The sequence below is a fragment of the Teleopsis dalmanni genome, chromosome 1 (genome assembly GCF_002237135.1).
Source record: "Teleopsis dalmanni isolate 2A chromosome 1, ASM223713v2, whole genome shotgun sequence".
NCBI classification, from domain to species: Eukaryota; Metazoa; Arthropoda; class Insecta; order Diptera; family Diopsidae; genus Teleopsis; species Teleopsis dalmanni.
The window spans coordinates 171,404,188-171,427,652 of NC_051846.1; the positions used below are offsets into that span (position 1 = coordinate 171,404,188).

At 29.9% G+C, this 23,465-nt stretch overlaps 1 pseudogene; it reads right to left on the bottom strand.

Moving 5' to 3' along the window:
- Nucleotides 1–22,377: 22,377 nt before the first annotated feature.
- On the bottom strand, nt 22,378–22,450 carry LOC119673549 (annotated as a pseudogene).
- Nucleotides 22,451–23,465: the final 1,015 nt, after the last annotated feature.

Here is a 23,465-nt window from a genome sequence, read left to right on the forward strand (position 1 = left end):
GCGAGAAAATATTCATTTAACCTTATTCATTAAATTTTATTTATTTTGAAGATAAAGTAATATATCACTGAAAATTAATGTATAATAGAAACAAGGTTTGCATTGATGAATTTAGTTTATTATTAATAAAGAGGTTTTTCGAACAGTAGTGAACTACAACAACAAAAATTTTTATATTTTTTATATTATTTTAATTAATTGAATTTTTGGCTGACCATACAGCTGTTTCGAGTATTGCCAAATACCCATCAACAGTGGTCTTGGAAATAATTCTTGTATTTAATTATTCGTAAATAATTATTTTTGAGACTGGAAGTACCTGGAATCGAACTCGGGTCCTGCCAAAATTATGAATAATAAAATTTATACAAGTAAAAAATTTACAAAAATTTAATATCATTCACAAGTTATATACATATAAATGTCCAACACCACACAAAATAAATGCTCACTAAATTTTTGAAGTTTACCAGTTCTATTATTGTTCGATCTACAACAATGTAGGTATCATTATTCAGACATATGCATATCATAAATTAAAGAAGGCATACATAACAGTAAAGATAGTGTAAGGACGTAAAATTCTTTAATACAAAAAATTGTGATACGAGTACCATCACTTAACGTGAGACTTTAATTTTAGTATAGAATATTTTTGAGATCTCAAAAAATCGCAGGAAGTCTTTAGTTTTAGGAGCACACACTTTTGTTTTAGAATAATAGACGTACTTCCCTGAGAAGTTTGCTTTACTACTGCCTGGAGCTAACAGTTTAAGAGACTCTTAAAATGCCCAAATTCGATTATGCATTTACAATTCTCATTATCTTTGTAATGCTATAAATATAAATAATATACAAATAAATGCTTGATTAATATTGTTTTAATTTAAAATTTATTACGCGATTATGATCTTATGTTTGCTTATCAAATGATACAACATCAAGGGTTTTCCAACTGTTATTGAAAAGTATATGGAACTTAAAGTAAATTATGTATTAGTTGTATTTGATAATATAGACTAAAGATACGGATTGTCAGTACCTATTTATTATTTAAATGTTTCAAAAATAATTCTCATAAAGTTTGAAATAACATTGCTGTAAATATTTTACAGTAAGTAATACAAGCGATGTTCTTTTAATGTAATTCTTGTTTATAGCTGGGCAATACACCACCATTAGTAGCAGAAATCCGTTAGTACTGAGAAAACCCCACTATTTATGCACCTCAAATCATAGTTATAAATGTGGTTATATTTTAATAATATCGTATTATTTTATTTTTATAGTAACCCAAATGAATGAATTAATATGTTTTAAATAATTTATTATACTTCACATTAATTTATTGAATTGGCAAAGACATTCCTTAAAAAATAATATAGTTCAAAGAAATTATAAAAGATAATTTAAACATAATTAATGAATTAATAAAGTCTGCGGCTCTACAACTTATTCAGTTGTTTGTATTGGCCCATGATCTTTTCTGATATGGATAGTCCTGCTTTAAATAAAGTAATATGTGATTTGGTTTAAGTATGTTCATCTCTAAATACAGCATTAAAATTCTGATGATTAAGATGATATTATGTTAATGTAGTGTTAATCAGTGGTTAGGTGATAACATACTATCTCCATCAATAACTACTCATAAAAAAAAAAAATTTTTGGAACTCTATTGAAAACTGTTATATACTTATGTTAACTTGTACAAAATTGCAACGTATCAGTATACTTTTATAATTCATGTTTAATTAAAGTTTAAAACAATGTTATTGTAAGTCCATTGTCGTTTTATTATTCAGATAATATTAGCTCTATTGATAATATGTGAAATGAAATTATAATAGTAGCTATATAAAATTAGTGTATTTTACATTGCATTGATTTGTGCCTCTCCAAATGGGATCATGAATATAATGAAGATAATACTATGTTGGGACCGCCAAATTTCCTTAATTTCTTAAAAACGAAACGAAGTTCATTTCGAAAGTGTTCATATACCATGTTCAGACAGCCAAATTTCCTTAATTTCGTGAAAATGCGATTAATTTCGAAAGTGTTCATACTGCCCCCAAATTAAGGAAATCATATGTTTTTTGTTTACAAATCGATTGTTAAAAACTACATGCTTCAAACACCATTTGCCTCTCGGAAATTTTAAAAGTTAATTATTATAACTATAAAGTGGGGCATTCAGTAGTTTTATTAGCTTTAGTAGATTTCAGGTATGTAAATTATTATTTTTCACTCTATTTAAAATTAACAAAAGTTACAGTTTTTACTCTATATTAAAATTTAAAAATTTGCATTACTTTCAAAATATTTCTCGCTTTTAGAGGCAACTGTCATTAACATTTATTTAAAAAAAGGTCACTTTTTCGGTATCTTGAATTTATCTAAATTTATCTAAATGCAAATTTTGCATTCGATATGCCTCTTAATTTCAGCCATCGTTTCAACGATATTAAAGCCATTTTACTTAATTTCGTTCTAACCTCAATACTGAATTTTGTAGGGAAAAGGCAACTTAATTCCGCTGAAACGAAGATGAAATTAATATTTTCACGAAATTAAAGTGTTTTTGAACATAGTATTCATTTCAACGAAATTAAAGCCATTTTCCATAATTTCATTGTAACCTCAAAACTGTATATTGTATGGAAAAAACAACTTAATTTTGGTGAAACGAAGATGAAATTAAAATTTTTACGAAATTAAGGTGTTTCTGAACATAGTATTCATTTCAACGAAATTAAAGCCATTTTCCTTAATTTCGTTCTAACCTCAAAACTGAATTTTGTATCGAAAAAACAACTTAATTTCGCTGAAACGAAAATAAAATTAAGACTTTTGCGAAATTAAGGTGTGTTTGAACATAGTATAACTTTGTAACAATAACCTAAATGACTGGTTTGAACATCTGTTTTTTAATATAGTAACTTCAAGCTGGTATCTTGACCGTGCTATTATTGTGATGATGATGTTATCCAGAACTGTATATAAAAAATAATTTTGTTAGCATATGCATTTCTTTACACTAAAAATCAATTTTAAATGTTATGTATACTATCAAGTGTGAACAATATTATATACTATAAATAAAATTTTTACAACTAAATTTTAAAATTAATATTATTAATCATTAATTATAATTTAATCAATAATAAACAACAAGCATATTGTAGTACAAGCTTCAAATGTCAATAAACCTTTTTCCACTATACGTAGTAAATCCCACCTGCATATTTATATCTTCTTTGTGAATTTCACAGTTTCGTTGCAGACTGAAGTTTTGAAATCGCCAGACATGAAATATTTCTGATATGATGTATAAAATTCTTTAACCCACACAAAAATTTCACACATAACTAAAAATTCAATAAAATTAAAATATTTATTAATCATTTAAATGACCGGAATATGACAAAGCAACATAAAAAAGGCTTAACAAAATTAGGAAGAGATTAATCTTAATTTAACTGGTAATATCATAGATACGTAATCGAAGTAAAAATATCTATTTTACAAACATGTTAATGTTATCAGTTATTTAATATTTTTATAAGAAAATAATATTGTTAATAATAACTAACATTAATGTTAATTTGACGGCACTATATGGAACCTCCTTAGATTTATCTCAGTCGAGTATATGGAGTTGTGTGCTAATCATTTGATTTACACAAAATATTCAAAAATATTATAGAAATGCTTTATCTTAACATGCAGACTGAAAGTATCTCATCAACATCTTTTTTTCGTATGGCAAGTGGGCGTACAAATTAAATTTTACCTTGTAGCGAAAATATTTAAGTTTCTGTGAACTGCCTGGTAACGGCGTTTTTAAGCGTCAAAAATCAGTTTCGTATGACTGTAGGTAAATCTGAGGCTGGTACCACTGAAGTTGAACAGCATCAAATGCACTAATCAACAGACAAATTGTGCCGTGCCTGTCAGTAAGTTAGACAGTCCAGTTGTGAATTTTCTTCTTTATTTAATTTTCATGCTTTTCTTTTCAAATAAATAACTTCAACCCAAAAAGTATAAATAAAGTATAAATATATACTCAAGAGTTTTGATTTATTACCACTGTTTTAATTTTGATGGTCGATTAAGTTGTTGCTTTGTTGAAATTTCGCTTTCATTCAGTCCAGTATTCATTATTTATAGACATTTTAATTGAATAATTAGCTTCATGCATATCTTAAATAGTTCCGGCACAATGACAGATACGAAGTAGAGTATGATAAATTTCCCAAAATATTGCAAATAAATTTTTGACATGTAAGAGATAAAGTGCAATATTTAAGCTAAATATTTATTTATAGCAAAATTTTTTCCTTTAATATTATACTTTTTTAATTTATTATCATTGTCTCAATCATTTACCTTTATCTTTATAATGATCATTAACAATTTCACATATTTGTTGCTTATAATTATATTGCAAAAATAATTGCTGAAATATATTTTACCAAATGCTTCATAAACAACGCCAACGAATCCCAAGTAAAATGACTATAAAGTCAGCAAATCACCTCGGAAATGTCACTGACAAAATTTTATATATTAAATAAAACAGACTAGCAAACAAATGCCAAAAATGACAAAATGTTAGAAATTGTTCGAAATATTGCTGGCAGCACTGTTTTTCATATTACTTAACAACAGTACAACAGTTGCAGTCAGTAATAAACTACAAAATTTGCATTCAAGAATTATCATCTCTAACTCCCGGCGACAGAAATAGAAAGTATTGGCGACATTCGCCATGCAAAAATGAAGAAAAAATTCATTCGCTTACAGCCTGAAGCGCCATAGTCTTGATATTTGTTGCTTTATGTTGCACATATATTGTGGCATAATGAGGATCCCTTGATGGATGAAAAACTGAACACTTAATTTTAGTGGAAGTTATATGTGTCGCCTATCAGAAACGGAGTACTGCGCAACCACTGACACAGCACGTCTAGAATATTTACATGCTTCAGTAAGTATCTTTAATAGCATTGACAATGCAAGATACATGAACTACAATTTATCTTAGCCAATGAACCAGAACTTTTGTTGGCAGTTAAGGGATCGTAGAATTGTCTAGATTTGAAGTTTTACTTGCCTAATGAGACGTAATTGAAGTTAAGTTATAAACAATACAAACTTAAATACATACAAATACATATATATATATATATATTTAATCTCAAGAAATTATAAAAATGTATAGAAGATGTGATTAATATATAATAGTAATAATATATTTTCAAAAAACCATGAACCATGAACAATATTTCACTAATGTTTATTGTAAAATAAATATAACAAAAATATTTATCAAGGGATAAAATAGTTACAACCAATTTGTGAATTGTTCATATTTTTTAATAGATTACATATATTTTTCCTTTAAAAAACTGTAATAAATAAATCAGGGTCAGGAACTAACCAACATATATGTTATATGTTATATTATTATAACATAGATTTCCATTCCTGAGTAAGCTTCGTAGAAACCAAAATGATCAAGAAAGAGATATTTTACTCTATTTGATTATGTTCTTTATTAAAACCTAGACCTACCAAGACAGAAATCTTTCATTATGATAATAATGAGGCTGGCAGGCAACCTAAATCTATATCTTCTAAAAACGATCTTCTTTATCAACCATTTACGTTGGCTTTAAACTAGGTATATTATATAGAGATGTGTGACTTCTTAAATGAAGGTAGGGGAAGCTTCGCAGCCACTAAAATCGACAAACTAAATAACAAATTCAAGAACACTTTAATATGTGACTTATTTAAGATAAGATCTGGACAGTTATCATTACTTTAATAATAAATACCTTCAACTGCGTTACTATGGAAAAATAAAGGAAAGAATGGTTCTGCACCATGAATAAACAGACCATAATTAAAATTAATGACGTCTTTGTGCCTCTCCAACAACATGAATATGATATTTTTATCTACAATTCAAAGTGTAGTGTTCTGTATACTCACTGACGTACTCTAAAAAAGGTCAAACGAAATACTTGACTCTCTTTACTTTCGAGGTGTCTGCCGCGATTTTCTTCTTCTAATTTCGAGTCCCACTAGCTTACGGAAATCACATTGAGTTAGCGTAGAATTATATCTTTACCAGATATAAATTTCTAAATGAAGTATTTTTTTTTTATAAACAATGCGTACTGTTCATTACTGATACATGCAACTAAAACTATATGCAGACTGAAAAGAGCTGATAGGCCAATTGTGTTGATATTAAAACACTTTAATTTTTACCAATGAAACATATCACAAACATGCAAATAACGTTATAATAATGATATAATAATCTTAATGAATTAAACACAACTGGTACCGAATGATGAGATTGCTTCCCGAATGAAAAGCAATTTCTAGAAATGGTAATACAAACAAATCAGAAAATAAAGAAAAAATCCGTAAAGCAAAAAAATGGAAGTACTAATTACCTCATCGTTAAGGTAAGATGTCATAAATAAGTGGTTGTGGCAGATTCTTAAAATATAGACGCCAATTCGTACATCAAACAAAAAACTTTGGGAACGAACAGATAAAGTATGTACGAGTACTGAAGTTAAAAAACGTAAATGGAAGTAGATAAGGCATACTCTACGCAAATATAACATCTATATTACGAAACAAGCGTTAAGGTGGAATTCGCAAGGATCCTGCCGTCCTGGTGTTCCCACAAAAACTTGACGAGGAACTGTTGAAGGCGAACTAAATGAGATGGATTATTTGTGGAACACAATATGCAAAGTAGCAAGCAGTAGTGTGAGATTTAGAGGGATTGTTAAGGCCCTATGCTCCACTGGGCGAAGAGCACTGCAGTAAGTAACATAAGTAAGTAAAGTATCATGTCATGTTTTGTATAAAACCAACCAATGCTGAACAGTTTTCAGCATTAAACCAACAACAACAGCCCCACCTTTTCTGTAAGCACCGACTTTGTTATGGAGTATTCGATAATTTTAAAAAATAATTTGTTTTATTGACTTATCTAAAAAATTTAAACTATTCTTATATAAGCTATTAGTGATAATAGAATCAATATTTAAAAATGATATTTAAAGTTTTTTATTTACTTACTTTAATTAAAATTTTTTATAATATAATAAATGTTCTTATTAATAATCTTCACTACATAAAAATTACATTAATTTTTTTTTAAATGTGTACCAGAAGTCCTGAGAACCGAAATCAAAAACTTTAATGGTTCAAGTAAATACGAAGACATCAGTAAAAGTAAAATTTCTGCGTTGGTTTGGTTGACAGTTGACGTTCTAGAAAAGAGCAAATAATCAAGGAAGGCAGCAATCATCCAAGTTGTTTGTATTTTGGATTCACTATATGAGTAAATACAAACATATGCAGACACATTTGTATATTTTCATAGCTGTTACTGTTTGAATACGAATATAAATATTTAAATGGCGTGGTAGGGTCTACAAGTTTGTGGCAATTTATCCAAAACCAATTGGCACTATTTCATTTTTCCCACTCGCTACATTAAAACTGAAGACGAACAATTGCAAACAAGCTAGTTTGGTGCATAATCGCCTTTTATCGTCGTCAAGATCATGTTGGCAGCAAAAACGGCACCGCAACAACAACAGTACAGAACAGCACTAGCGCTAGCACTAGTACCGGCATCGGTAACAGTTGCTAAAAATAGCCTTCACCTTGCAAACTTTATAAGCGAATAAGTAAATGCCGAGCCACGTATAGACCAATGAATTGACTAACTTAGTGACTGACTGACTGACTCGAGTGCTGGAAAGAAGTTTTCGTAATCATAAATGCAAGACACGACTCACTGCACAAATACAAAAAGAATTACTGAAGAATAAAATGAAGATATATATATATATATATATATATACACATCCACAAAAAAAGAAAGGAAGAAAATAATTTTTGTAAATTAAAAAAAGTTGTTACAATGAAACAAAGTATTTTGCGAGGGTTGCCAAGATACAATACATGCTATATACTATATGCAAAAAGTTCCAAGCAGTGGAGTAGAATAGTGCCAAATCTACCCAGGCATATGAATGCACTTAATGCGCCCAAAGACTTCAACCACATGCATTTGCACTACGGGCAGCAACAACTTTGGATATGACAACCATTCACTGATCGTAGCTAACAGATCTTTTCGTCTGCCTGACTGTTTGCTTGACTGTTTGTGTGCCAATATAATTGTCGGAAGACTTGACTTGCCTGTCCTTTGTGACGTTGTATGCGGTATATGCCATTACACTTCTTATGCGTTACAGCGTTACACATCCTAACTCTAACAGCAAATTTGGTGTGCAAAATTTCGCACATATGTTGTCTTTTAAAGAATCATCTTTACTGCGGCGCTCATAAACAGCAGCATCAGCAATATCAGTGATCGTTTTATGAGTATCATCATCATTATGTGCATAATCGTATTACATACTCACGGCATTAGGTTCATTACTGTCATATGTATTCCATAATTCGATGTTGATAATGAACTTGTAGAAAATGTTTTATGCAAAAGGTGAACGTTCTTGGAGAAATTGTATTAAAAATGAGTGCTTATAAAAATTCCAAAAAAAATTTGAGATTCTTAACATAAAGACAGCTCATTTAGCTTAATGGATTTATAATTCAATTTCGATTTTTTTATTTGTAATTTAATAGTCAGGTTTATGAGTCAGTATGCTCCTTTCTCTCATAAAAATAAAGGAGAACCAGAATAAAAAGGATTACTGGGATAATGCACCAGGATGTAAACCACCCAAATCAGTTATTGGTACTTATAACAATAAGAGATACCAGGATTGTATGAACCTATCAAAAAAAAAATCAGAATCATCACCGGAATCGTAACACGGTACTGTAGATTAAAACACCACCTTACAAGACTGAGCATGCAGACTGTAGATTCTGTGAAGAGAATGAGGAGTCGGCCACACATGTGCTGTTAGAATGCTCTGCGCTAATGCATATATGAAATAGGATCCTAGGAATGTATATTGTTACAGATGAGGCAATAAAACTCTGTAAAATAGTTTCTATACTACTTCTTATTGGCGCAACAGGGCTTAGAGACCTACTCTAAAGCTAGAAGGGGACACAATAGACCCGATGGTCGCAGTGCCACATCTCCTAATAACAATAATATTAATAAAAGTTTTAAAAAATTATCTGAAAAGACCAGAAGACTAGATATTGCTATAACGCCTTAATATAATTTTGCTTCCCTTAATGCAGATTAAGTCTGCATAATTAAAAAGAATTTTGTATGAAGCAATATAATGCTTTCAAAATAGTAGTATACTCTTTGTATGAAAATCGATGTTTTATATATCGATCCCATATATTTCATAAAATTACTTCTATACGACCTCATTTCAAGCCTAACTCCTGGGTTTCATTTTAAGCTAAAGAATGCAACGTTCCTAAACCATTAAGAAGTTATTTTTCTTTCCCATAAATATTCCATTCTTATGTCTTTAACTCTCTTGAAAATCTTAATTTTCAGAAGCAGGCGCTATTATATTTAATTATAAACAATTTTAAAATAGTCGTAAAAAGGTAATAACTTACAAATGAGTTTCTATGGAGTTATAGACTGTGTTAGAAGCTAAGCTAAACTAAGCTTAGTTTATGTAGTAATTAATTAAGCTTCTGTCTCTTAACATCAAAATTATTTTCAAAGAAATATTTTATTTTGTGTAATTACTATTAATAATTTGATGAACTTTATTACTCTCCACATAACTCAATTTTACAATAATTTCTTCTCTACCTAAAAGAAGCTGCCTTTAACCAACTAAAATAAATGTTTACATATCTAAAGAACTAGAAAATGCGAGTATGTTTGAATCAAGTATCTGTGATTTGGGGCTTGCCTCTGTAGGAAATTTTAGAACAAACAAATCAAAAGTGATTAGTGCAATTGCAGCAATAAATGATCTTGAGTGCTGATGATCAATAGCGCAATCAAATGTAACTTAAACTGAAATCTATTGCCGCTAGGCAGGCAAACAGTGTTGCAGAAGACAACATGTTGCATGCAATTTTAACAGAAGTTGTTGCTGTTCATCCAGCAAGTGCAGTCAGCAACAACGTGCAATTAATTTGCATAAAATATTTTCCTGCCTCAGCAGCACTGAAATGAAAATGTTTTCTGCTTCTTAGTTTGCTTGGAGCCAAATTGTTACTAAAATGTACTCTTGTCATTCGAAGAAGTTCACTTGCCAACAGAATTGCATGCGATAAAATTTGTGAGGCATCGCAATAAAATTAATGACGGTAGGTGCGACTCGTGGAAAGGCAAACAAATTATCTATATTTTGTTTTTTCGAGATTAATAGAAAAATAGTGGTTTAACATGATAAAAGTTGTAATGCATTAAACTACTTTAGGATAGATAAAAGTAGGTGCTAGTAGGAAGTACAATATTGACATAAATTATTAAGTTAGACCTCAAAAAACGGTTATTTTTATATTAAGGAACGATTCAAGTTTGAGCATAATATAAGTAGGTAGATAGGTTGAATTGTTTGAGAACAAAATTGTCAAGCGTAGACGTCCGAGTTCCTAGCGATACCAGTTAGAGACATAGTAGTGCACTGTTAACTTGATTAAAGGCGGCGTGTGCTTTATCTAGACGAGTTCGGTAGTTTCCAGTGAGTACCACGTAGGCGCAGTGATTATCTGAACATGGTTCCCCTCCAATATTAGAGTGCTGTAACTACGGATACTCACTGAAAACTGGCGAACTCGCCTGGAGAGACAGCACACATAGCCTTCGCCAGTATCCAGTGTGTTTCCGTAGCTCTATTGATTTTCTGACATTGTTTCTCCTCTAATTTTATAGCAAAGTGTTTTATTCGAGTGTTTTTATAATAAGACGCGTTCCAACGGTTTCATTGTTTCAGGTATGTCAAATCTTCCGCCAGTCCCACTTTGCGTTAACGTGTGTGTGTTTAAGAGACGATATTTTGTTAGTATATCAACCATCATTTTTCAGTTCTTTCTAGAGAAAATTATTCAGAGCATTAATACACTGATCTTATTAAAGCAGTTATTAATCATTATTCTGTAGTTTTTTTCTAGGTAAAATTATTTATAGCATTAATTTAGAAGGTTTACTAAAGGAGTTATAAATCAATAATCCACAATCCTTTCAAAAGCTATTTAAAGCACTAATTTAGAGGTTTTAATAAAGGGTTTGTTAATCATGATTCTGCAATTCTTTCTAGGTAAAATTTACTAAAGCGTTTACTAAAGGACTATTTAAAGCACTAATTTAGAGGTTTTATTTAAGGGTTTGTTAATCAATTTTCTGCAGTTCTTTATGGGGAAAATTATTTGGAGGTCTTTTGAAAGAAATTATTTTATGTCATTTCTGTTTTTATTACATGTTCTCTTTCTATATATTTATCATAATAATCCTCATGTTTACTTAGCATGAAGCAGTGGTGTCGCAACCACTCTATCTATTACTTTATTATTAGCAGCCTTCGTCTTTAAAGCTGTGTTTATTTTATTGTTCTCAATTCTATGAATATTAAAAGAAATTTCATTTTCATGATAATTTTGTTTCCGTATCCAATGGATGCTCTTATAAAACTATATTCCATATCTCCATTAAAAAGTATTCCTACTATGTGGATCACTAACAATATGACATAAAATAACCTCTTTAGTAAGACCTCTAAATTAATCCTCTAAATAACACTAATTAATCAGCATAAATTTTCTAATTCATTTCCTCTTGCAGACTACTGAGTGCATTATGCATCATTCAACATATGTCTGCAAAATCATTTAGCTGTGCTTTAATACAATATTTTACTTATACTTTCAACTTCTTAAAATGTATCTTCAGATTCCAGTCATTTTTGTTAGTCACTGTTAAGTGGACTTAACCACTTTGCACCTTTGTGAAACAAAACTCTGATTTGTGCTGAACAAATATGCATTCGTAGTTATTGAAAATGTAAATCTCAAGAAATTTAAAAGTAAAAGGCAATATTTCGAATCCAACTTCTTTATGTTAATTGAAATATAAAATATTTAAGATTGTTCTCAAAGCCAATTTGAATATTTTCTTGCAAACAAACTGCAGTTGATGAGACGAAACAGATATTATTTTATTTTTACAGCTCTGTACACCAGCGACAACGTCTTAATGTTTTTTTATTTATTTATCAAATTTAACTATATTTTATTTTGCATCGTTCCTTAAACTAACTCAGGTATTATAAAAAAGTATAATATAAGTAATATATTAGTTTAAAATTACTTTATTATGTTTTTATATTTTAATTGATCAGTCAGAAGCCTCTAAAAAATTTAGTTGCTTTCTGTGGTTTACTTAATATTGTAAATAAATTTATTGCAGTTCCAAAGTATATTTCATTAAATGAAAACTAATTTTGCAGATATATTTTTACTATATTTTTTGACATACGATAAAATAACCCCGATGATTGAAATATTTATTCAGTCTGAGGTAGTCGACCGAATGGATTTTCAGCTGGGCTACTTAGGCAGACTTTAAGTCTGTCTAAGTATGTCGCTGGTGAAGGATAGTTTTTAATGTTATTGTTTTTGTACATATTACCGACTATGAGATGACCAAGTTACCGTAATTCACATTATAAGAGAAATGTCACCATTTGTTTCCTCGATGAATTCAGTAAGAAAAACATGAGCCAGTGCTCTAAAAGTCTTGATCCATGTACTAAATTTGCTGCTAAAATTTAAATCGGATGGGTGTACAGCAGAAGCAAATTCAGTTTCGGGATGATTGGTGCTATTCATCAAAATCCGGAATAAGCACGGGTAAGTTGTTAGCTCCCGATGACAGGGTTAATGCAAATTTAAATTTGTGCACTATTTCCTCTTGCTTGAGAACAGTATCTTCTTATTTGGCACTACAGTCCAGTATGAACCTTGGCCAAGGTTCATATAGAAGGTTCTATAGAACAGTATAGAAGTCTTTATATGTCACTTTAACCTCAATAATAGTACGCTTCAGTTAGTATTTCATACTATTAATAAGAGCTTTTCTTAAATATTTTATACTATTATTATCAACATCTCTTAAATTACCGAAATAAGATATACTTAAGGTTTAAAATGTCTTGTCATTTCGTTACAAGTAACATATTACACTGCCGTTTTTAATTGTTATTTATACACCACAGAATAACCCTACAAGATGTAATAGTAGTATAAACAAACATCATTGTGACTATAAAGGTCAGAACTATATCCATGATATGCGAAATAGCGGGATAGCTGGGTTAGAAAGGTATTAGTCATCAAATTGCTGAAAACCTCGGGATGAATAGCGCAATGAGGAGTTTTTTCATCATTCTTGTGAATTGTAACTTTTGACCAGACTTGAGGTGTACAGAAGAAAAGAAAATCGTACGGGTCCCAATTCTTTCCTTTAAGCAAATGCTATTATCGCTGTTATAGTTTTTGTAAAACATAGGCTTTGTAATTACATAAAATATTATTGGGGAGTTTTTCGAATAGCAAAGAAAGAAATAAAGTACAAACACAAAAATTTATTTTTTAATTTTATTGAAGTTCGGCTGACCATACAACGCTGTTTCGAGTATTGCCAAGTACTCTTCATCAGTGGTCTTTGGAAATAATACGAATTTTATTTAATTAGTTTATAGTCCGTATATAATTTGTTTGGACTGCAAGTGCCAGGCTTAGAACTCGTGTGTCAAATTAGAAGCGATGACTAATCGTGTTTATCCACAAGAAGCCAAGGCTGCACAAACTTTCAATGCTCAAGTTCCAGGTTTTATTGTCACTTATTTTTATTTAATTAGTGACAACAACCAAAGCACTTGCCGTGCTTTAAATTAGAACGAGCTTATAAACTACAGCTTTATATTTGGAAACACAAGTTCAACTTGAGCATTGAAAGTTTGTGCAGCCTTGGCTTCTTGTGGATCAACACGATTAGTCATCGCTTCTAATTTGACAGGCACGAGTTCTAAGCCTGGCACTTGCAGTCCAAACAAATTATATACGGACTATAAACTAATTAAATAAAATTCGATTACTCCCAAAGACCACTGATGAAGAGTACTTGGCAATACTCGAAACAGCGTTGTATGGTCAGCCAAAATTCAATAAAATTAAAAATAAATTTTTGTGTTTGTCCTTTATTTCTTTCTTTGCTATTCGAAAAACTCCTCTAAAATTTAATAAAGCTTCTTTGTCCCTATACAAAGTAAGTCTAGCTTAACAGCAATACTAATACTTTATAAAATATTATTATTATTAAGAAAATATCTATTTCAATGAAATTTAAAATAAAAACAACAGCTTATGTTATTGTATTTATTATCATTATAATATAAAGTTGGCTTTATGAGCAATTATGATATTGATGAACTCCAAGGTTATGTATAAAGCTGTGTTTTTTAATCATTAACTTCTGTTGATTTGGCTATTTTTTCATACATTTAGCTGGAATTTCTATTTTATTTTATTTTATTCTATTTTATTCTATTTATTTATTTTTTTTTCTATTTTAGAAGCTGCAAATTTTATTTTAATTGGAATTCAAATACGATCTTTTGGAGTTACTTTTGTGAACTAGTCTCTAATATGCTATGTTTACGACCACTTGCCTTATGATTTTGAGAATTAAATCTTTCTCTAATCCTATAATATTTATAAACACGCTTTTGATAATGAATAAAACATAATACAAATACATAATACAAGTTATGTACTATATTTCAAACATTATGGTTCCTCGTTTTAATTTCCATTTAAAAGTAAAGTGCATATATAATCTTATATCCATTGCTCTTGAGTTTGGTCTCTTGAGTTCCCCTGATAATTTCTATTTTAATTTTGATCAAACTATCTATCAAACTATCAGATTTATTATCTGTCTTAACTATATATATTGTAAAATAATGCTTAAGTTTTTTATACTTCTGTTAATAATTGACTATATACACCAAAAGTAATTGCAGAGCAATTAACTTAATATCAGATAATTGCTGATATGTAGTATATTCATTTTAAAGACAAGCAACCAAAATTATAAAAATGATGTTTATAGTATTTTATCTTGATGGTAATTTGTTAAATAAATAGTTAATCTTTTACAAAAATAAATATAAATTAAAGCAGAAACATGATTGCGATTTCTTAATACCAGACTAAAAGACAAATGACTTCAATTACAGTCAATTAAGAAAATTAATTACAAATTTAAAATATTTTACAAAAATAAATAAATTTATTTGGAAAGCGAAAAATAAATGAAATTGAAATTGGATTCGTATTACAAAATATTTAATTTAATAGTAGCGGCATTATCGCATTAAAAAAACCGCCGCAACCAAATGATGCTGACTGACCAATGAAGTACACAAATCGCTGGTGGAAAGGATAATTCAAGCTCGTTTCATTGGAACCGCAAATTGGTTTCGGTGCAAATTAAATTAAATTAATTTAATTTAAATTTTTCAAATTTGCAATGCATAAAACAGCACCAATATCAGCACCAGCACCAGCACCAACATGAGCAACTGCAGCAACGGAAACTGCAACGGCAACAGAAACCGAAAGAGCAACAGCAACAGTTGCACTGAACTAACGACATTTGGACTCATGAAAATCGTACCGAATGTCGGCTGTGCGGTGAATGCCAGGCGAAATCGGCAAATGCGGCGTAACAAGAACTGCAAATGAACAGATTCGCACGCCACGGAAAATGCAAATGCACGGGAAAATGCATTTTTAAAATGCAATTCCAATTCCAATTCAGCATAAATGCACAATACACAATATAAAATAGACAATTCGAAATGCGAAATGCGAAACACTACAAATACAAGTGGTCATAAGTAATTTTGTCTAGTTTTTATTTGCATAAAACATAAATTTCATTTTAACACATTCGGTGCATGTGCAGTAAATTTTTTATATGTTTTCCATGTTTTCTGCAATTCCGCAATTCAGCAATCCAGCAATTCTTCCATGCAATCTAACACAATATATTGAAAATGTTTATTTGAACTTTTCAACTTCGACATACATAAACAAATTAGTATATTGTATATGAAAAAAAAACAAGCCACTAAAACTGTTTAATGGAAAACGTACATCACTAACTAACAGAAGACAGCGGAGAAATTCAAGTCGTCTTGCTTAACTGAGAATAAAGAACTTTCCATTAAATCCATTAGTTAACAGACCATACGCAGCGTACATTGATTGAACAATAATGTAGGTCTACCACAAATTAGATATGCAAACTTCATACTAATAAAAGTTATGGCATATTAATCCAACAAGGCAGTTATTAAAAGCATTTTAATAGAATGAGGTCTAATAGAAATCACAGAAGAAACTTTGAAATTAATGCATGGAATTTTAGAATATCTACAGAAGCTCAAATCTGACACTTCTTCAATCTGAAAAGATCAAAATTATCAAATTCCGAGAAAATTTAAATATTGAACCAATTTTAAAAAGCTGATGAGTCTATTGGCTTCAACAGAAATTATTAATAAAGAGGTTTTTTTGAACAGTAGTGAAATACAAGAACAAAAATTTTATTTTTTATATTATTTTAATTAATTGAATTTTTGGCTGACCATACAGCTGTTTCGAGTATTGCCAAATACCCATCATCAGTGGTCTTGGAAATAATTCTTGTATTTAATAATTATTTTTGAGACTGCAAGTACCAGGAATCGAACTCGGGTCCTGCCAAATGTAAAGCTCAGAATCAGCGTACCTTAACCAACTGATCCAAAGCCGTACTTGACTTTTTTTTCTACAGAAGAATTTATATTAATAATAAGAAATGAAGATTTCCAAATAATTATTAAGAAATTATTCATATATATTAATTTCTAATTAAGAAAAACTATAAATTTCTTCAATAAATTGCAGAAAATAAAATTATATTGTATTTTAATTTTACTTAACATAAACTATTGTATTTAATAGATTGGTTTCAAACGGTGGTGATTCACAAAAAAATTTTTGGCTGACCGTACAAATTCAAACATACAAGTCAAGTACGGTTTTGGTTTAGCTGGCTAATGACTCTGAGCTTCAAATTTGGCAGGGCACGAGTTCAACCCTTGCTACTTTTTAATCTCAATAAAAAATAATAATAATTAAATATAAGAAATAATTCGAAGACCATTGATGATGGGTATTTGGCAATACTCTAAATACCTGTATGGTCAACCAAATATTCAATTAATTCATATATTTAAAAAAAAATTCTTTTAGTCGTTATTTACTACTATTCGAAACATCTCAAGACAAAATTATGGTATAAGAAAAATTCTTCATAAAATGTTTTTCTCTCTATACGTTAGCAACGACTACTGCATCTAAATAAAACAGGAACTGAAAAGCTTTATCACCCGTTTCGGTAACCTATAACATGTCTAAAAGATGGATGATGATGAATGACGATGTTGTAAAGAAAAAGTGTTTGCAGCAGCTATTGAACGAAGAAGATATAATGGAAAACTGTAGTTTTGAATGTGTAGTCAAGTTGAGAAAACACTCAGAATATTGAAGAAAGTGTTATTGCAGAGAGGTACTTGAAAAGAATACTGTATCACATCGACACTCGATTACCGAGTGTTACGGCCAAATAATTCAGAAGTAAAATTTAAGTACGTCAGAATATTTATCATCTTTAAGGAGTATCTATCTTAGAAAAAAAAAAGAATTTGCATACGAAAGTTTGGAATATAACAATTAAATTTTAAGAATTGTAAAAATGTTGACATTAAAATATATATCATCGGTTATGTCTCTGTACAGATTGTTTATTATTATGGATAGGCTGTACATGCACTGCGATCTGAAAGATCTTTTGTGCAGCTACAGGTTGTTTAACACTGAGAAAAAATTAAAATTTTTAATTCAAAAATTTTATTTAATATTTTAAAAACAAAATAATGGATCAGGTATTCTATAAAATGGTTGCACTTTTTCTACCTTCTTCTCTTCTACATCATAATGATATAAACAGTAAGGAATATCATCTTTACTCATTGTTAATAATTATAGAATCTTCGTATATCGTAAAATCGACTTCTATTGTAATCAGTAATTTATTTAATGAACTTTCTCCTATCCTCGAGCCATTTTAATTTTTCTTGATGGTTATGCCGTCATCCGACTTTGGGATGACAAATTTGTCTTATATATAGTTTTCTAAAAAAATAAATTACAGCCTTGTTGTTGAAAATCCCTTTTCTAGCTGTAAAAAATTTAAAAGTTGCCACCTTTTCAACTCATAATATTGTATAAGAAATTTTATTGATTTCAATAATTGATTCCTATTTTCTTTCTATTCTGGAACCTACCTGTTTTGCCCTACATATTTGCCCTCATTTGGTTTTTGGGATAACATGAATAAGCTTCTTCTCAAAAAAAGCAGATTTTAATTTTTATGATGGAAAGCTACTCCTGTTCGACATGAAAGCTTTAGCGATCCACACATTTTCTTAGCAATTTTCAGTGAATTCAGTACGGGGTTCGCCGATCTTCTTTTTTTATGCTGGATCCAGTTTGTTTTCTTTAAGTGTCTGCCTGTTATCCAGTTTTGAAAATAAATAACCAAACTATAATATATAAAATTCTTTGAAATAATAGATGACAGTCTCGTTGCAGAAAAGCTACTCCTATTGAGTACGAGAGGTTCATTGATCTGCAAGTTTTTTAAATATATTCATCAATTTCAGTCATCGATTCCCCAGCTAGAATCTAAGGTCTTCTTGTTTTATATTGAAGCAAATTTTAATAATATCATATTCGGTCTACAGCAATCTATACATTTTTTTAAGGATATTTTACCGGTTTCAGTCATAGATTTTATGGTCCCCTTCATATTTTGGAGCCATCCTGTTGATTTTAACGGATCAACCACCGTCATGTGATCTTTCAATAACGTGACCAAACTATTTTTATGTTATGGTGGAAAAACAGATGATAATTTCATTGTTGAAGAACTATTCTTATTCGGCTTTGTAAAGAATTTTAAAGGTGTCATCTTTAAGTCTCAGAGATGCTAAAATTTTCTAAAAATTGTTCGTTCAGCTTTAAATGTCCGTAATAACCATAATGACTATAATTAATTTAAATACTACAGTATTTAGAAAAAAAATCAATTTCATCACATTAGCACTGTTTCCGCCTCTTCAAGGTCACACCATAGTCTTGATGCCATAAACTTTTATGGATTTAATAAAAATGAGTTCAGTATGTTGAAATATCATAAATTTAACTTATGATGCCACACTTAAAACCAATTTTCTTAAGTAGCCCCCATTTTATAAACAAAACAAAAAAAGAAATAATTCACCCAGAAGGAAAAAATCCACCCCAGAAGTGAAACATGTACATCACACAGGCAACCCTAACTTAAGCTAAGCTAAGGAAACTTGATTTAGGTATGACTTGTATGGATCTGTAAGTATCTTCGTACTGATTTATGAACTGAATTTTAATAGCAACTTGAGATTTGCCAGCGAGGTAAGCATTTATAGCACCGCCAACGCCGCCGCTTGACATTGATGCCAACAGAATAACAGAATACTTTGCATGAAATTTAGTAGCAATGAGTGCTCATCAGTAGGGGAATTGGGTTCATAAAATAAACCAAGAAGAACGAGATTCAAATGGATAAAGTATGAGTTGCAAAGAATTATGCACAAAATTATAATAAACAAGTTTCAATTTAAAATTTTAGGCACTTGAGAATTTGCGAATATAAACTCAACGCACGAAATATGAGCAGCGAATAAAAAATCATCTATCGTATCACGGACAAGATACGTACCCAAAGCTCACCAAAATCAAGCACAAATGAAGATGCAAATGATGAACACTAACTACGCTTTTAATAAATGACTGAAGTCACTTTAATGGGAACGGGAATCAGTTGTGTGAGGCGGGCTACAAATGCTACTGCTGCTTAATTTTTGACATTTAAATGAAATCAAAAGAAAAAAACAATTTAAATTTTTTTTAAATAATATAATTTAGAGAGAAACGCAAAACCGCTTAAGAGATCATTACGCAGATTAGTTGGTTGGTTCATGGTGGGCAGACAGGCTGCCAAATGGACGTACCCGCATATTGTGTTAAGTCAATATACTTACTGACTGACTGACAGACAGTGAGACAGACAGACAGGCAGTAAAAAATATGCTTAACATGATGTTCAGTTAGTTTTCGATTACTGGATTTGCCTGACCGTAGACATGTCTACCGGTCATTTTTCTCAAGCTCTATTTTGCAATCAACTAAAAATTTATCATTTTCTTGTATTTTTTAATTTTAATAAATTTTCTTAGCTTTTCATTTTCTTTTTGTTTTGATAATTGTGAAAAATACGCTTCAACACAAAATTTACAAGAGACCCCCAAGCGTTAAAAATTTACAAGCCTCGTCGAATTGACACTTGACTTTTGACACGGGCTTAAGTAGCGGCTATGCGGCTGAAGTTGCCGCAACTTGTTGCATTGCGGCAATTGTTGCATTCGCAGTTTTAGGCTGCATCTAAAATTGCAGTATAATAGCAATAACAACAAAGTGTGTCAATAAATTGAGTTGAGATGCATATTTTTCCTTGTAAATTGCATTTGCTAAACAAGCTAATAAATTGATTGCTGCTTCGCCAATTTCGCATAATCAAAAAAAAATGACAGGACAGAGAAAAATTTGCAATTTCAATAGGAAGCAATAGCGTTAAGTTTATCCAATTGGTTGCAGATTAGCACCACAGTACAAAATTTACTACTTCTGTATCATATCTTCTTTTAGAATTAGTAGTTTCACACTATCAACAAAGTCGGGGTAAAGATATTTAAAGATAAAACTGACTAAATCAGGTTTTCATAACAATTTATTTGGGGTAACATGGATATATGTTTTATATATATATGTTAATACAACTAATTAGATGTTTCAAAAATTTAAAATATATTTCTACCTACGCATATCTTACTGGATAATAAGTGCTATTTAAGTCTGCTTATTTTGTATATTAGAAAAATTCTAAAACTTCGGCACAAAGTCGATGATAATTAAAGGTAATATTGTCACAGGAATTAACTTTGAATGTTTTAATATTATTTTATAGGGACTATGATCTTAAGCCTTACTAAGAAGTTCACAACTTAACTATTATTAAGTTAGGGATTTTGCAATCCATTACTATGCTTTCCTGAATTTTCTGATTCCATGTTTTTAAATGAATTGCTTTATTGAATAAGTTTGACTTTTTCATTTCGCCATGAAACGAAAACATAACAAATATATCAGTACCGTGCAAGCTACCAGAAAACGCTAAGAGGTTCCATTTTCGTTTTTAATAAACCCAGAAGTTCCATCAGAATGCGTTCCCTGTTTCGTGAAGTTTTCCATCACAGTAAGTTGCCAGTTTTATTAGATGATAATTCAGACTATAATGCCCTGTCGGAATTCCTGTAATTATTAAGTTATTTTTATTCAGTTTTATACAATCCTTAAATCTTTTTTTGGTTGGAAGTCCCATTCCAAACTTTCCACAAGAGACTTCTATTGTAATAGTTATAATTGTCTCAGTACAGCTTTCTCTTTATCTCCTTTTCTTTTTGAATGAATGAGACGAAATGACCTCTTCACTATCCACAGCATAGTGACATTCCTACAAGCAGCAAAACTGTTCTTTTTATAGCAAGTTTCTCTAAAATTTAGTTTTTGAACTATACTTTCTAACCACATCATGATTTTTACACTTCCATCTATATCATAATATCGCGTCATAGGAGACTCCCTATTTGTATTATGAGTTCAATAAAAAAAACAATAATTTTGTTTTTGAAATGGTTTTATTTCATTAGATAATATTCTTTAGAATCACCTTGTATACAATCTTGTATATATATTTCAAAACTGGCATAGATGTTTTTCCCATCTAATATCTCACATCAAGATATATTCTTTGAACTTATGAAAAGCTTCTGCTGCCGATCATATTTGCAGTTGTCCAAGCTATTTATCTTTATAGTCTTGAAGTAAAAATAAAAAGTTATTGAATATCGGGAGTATACGGCAAATAACCTATTAATTCGATGTGTTGAGTGCTCGAAAAGTCATTTATTGGACCAAATGAATGAGAACACAAATCGTTGTTACGGTGAGTTATCTGACTTTGGTGATTAGTTTTTTTTATCTTTTGAACATTTCCGGAAAACGACCGGTAGTATACTGTTCAGAATTGCCTAGCCTTTGTTGTTTTAATGCTATTGTTGTCACATGACAGGATTTTTTTTTTAAAATGTACGAAAAAGTGGTTTTACTTTGCATTTAAAGTAACTAACAGAAGACTGACTACAGAAATGATCCTGCGAAGTATACTCTTTTGATTATACGTATTAGTTTTAAATTTAAATTAAAAATATAATATATATAATTACATTGTCACAAAAATATATATATGTATTTTTTGGAATATTGAATAGAGAAGTTTACCTTTGTTACAATATAATTGGAGTTGTAAACATCTCCTTAATTCTTCCATACATTTTAACATAATTTTTTTAAATTAATTATTTCGTTTGAACATCACGTAATGCCATTGTTTTTTAAAATAACTATTCATGTATAGATAGATGGTTTCTTCATTGGTGCATGATTGTGTACATATATATATATTTGTTTTTGTATTTGTATATACAAAATTTTATTATTTATTACTTAATTGAATTTTTGGCTGACCATGCACTTGTTTCGAGTATTGCCAAATACTCATCATCAGTAGTTTTGGAATTATTTCTTATATTTAATTATTCGTAAATAAAGTTTTGAGACTGTAACTACTAAGGGTTGAAGTCGTGGCCTGCCAAATTTGAATCTCAGAGTCAGTGTTCCTTAGCCAACCGACCCAAATCCGTACTTGTATGTTCAAACTTGGAGTTTTTTTTATTAATTTGCTGCAGAGTTCATTAAATTTAAAACCCTAAAAATTATCTACGAATAATTAAATATAAGAAATAATTCCTAGAACACTGATGAGGGGTATTTGGCAATTACGAGTACAGCTGTATGGAAAGCGAATTTAATTCAACACAATAAATAATTAAATAAAATTTTATTGTTGTGATTTACTACTGTTTAAAATACTTCTCTATTGAAAACAATCGTTTATTATATATTAAGAATTTAGTTTCTTTTATCAAAACGGACATTAAAAATCAATTTAATATATATATAATATACATATATATATATATATCTATATATATATAATGTAAATAAATTTCTTTGAAATTGAATTTTACCATAATATGATAATATTTAACTTATAGCTCCTGAAAGTATGCATTATTAACTGGTTAGTAGAATGTTAGTTGGTTAGTAGTATGTGAAGCGAAAGG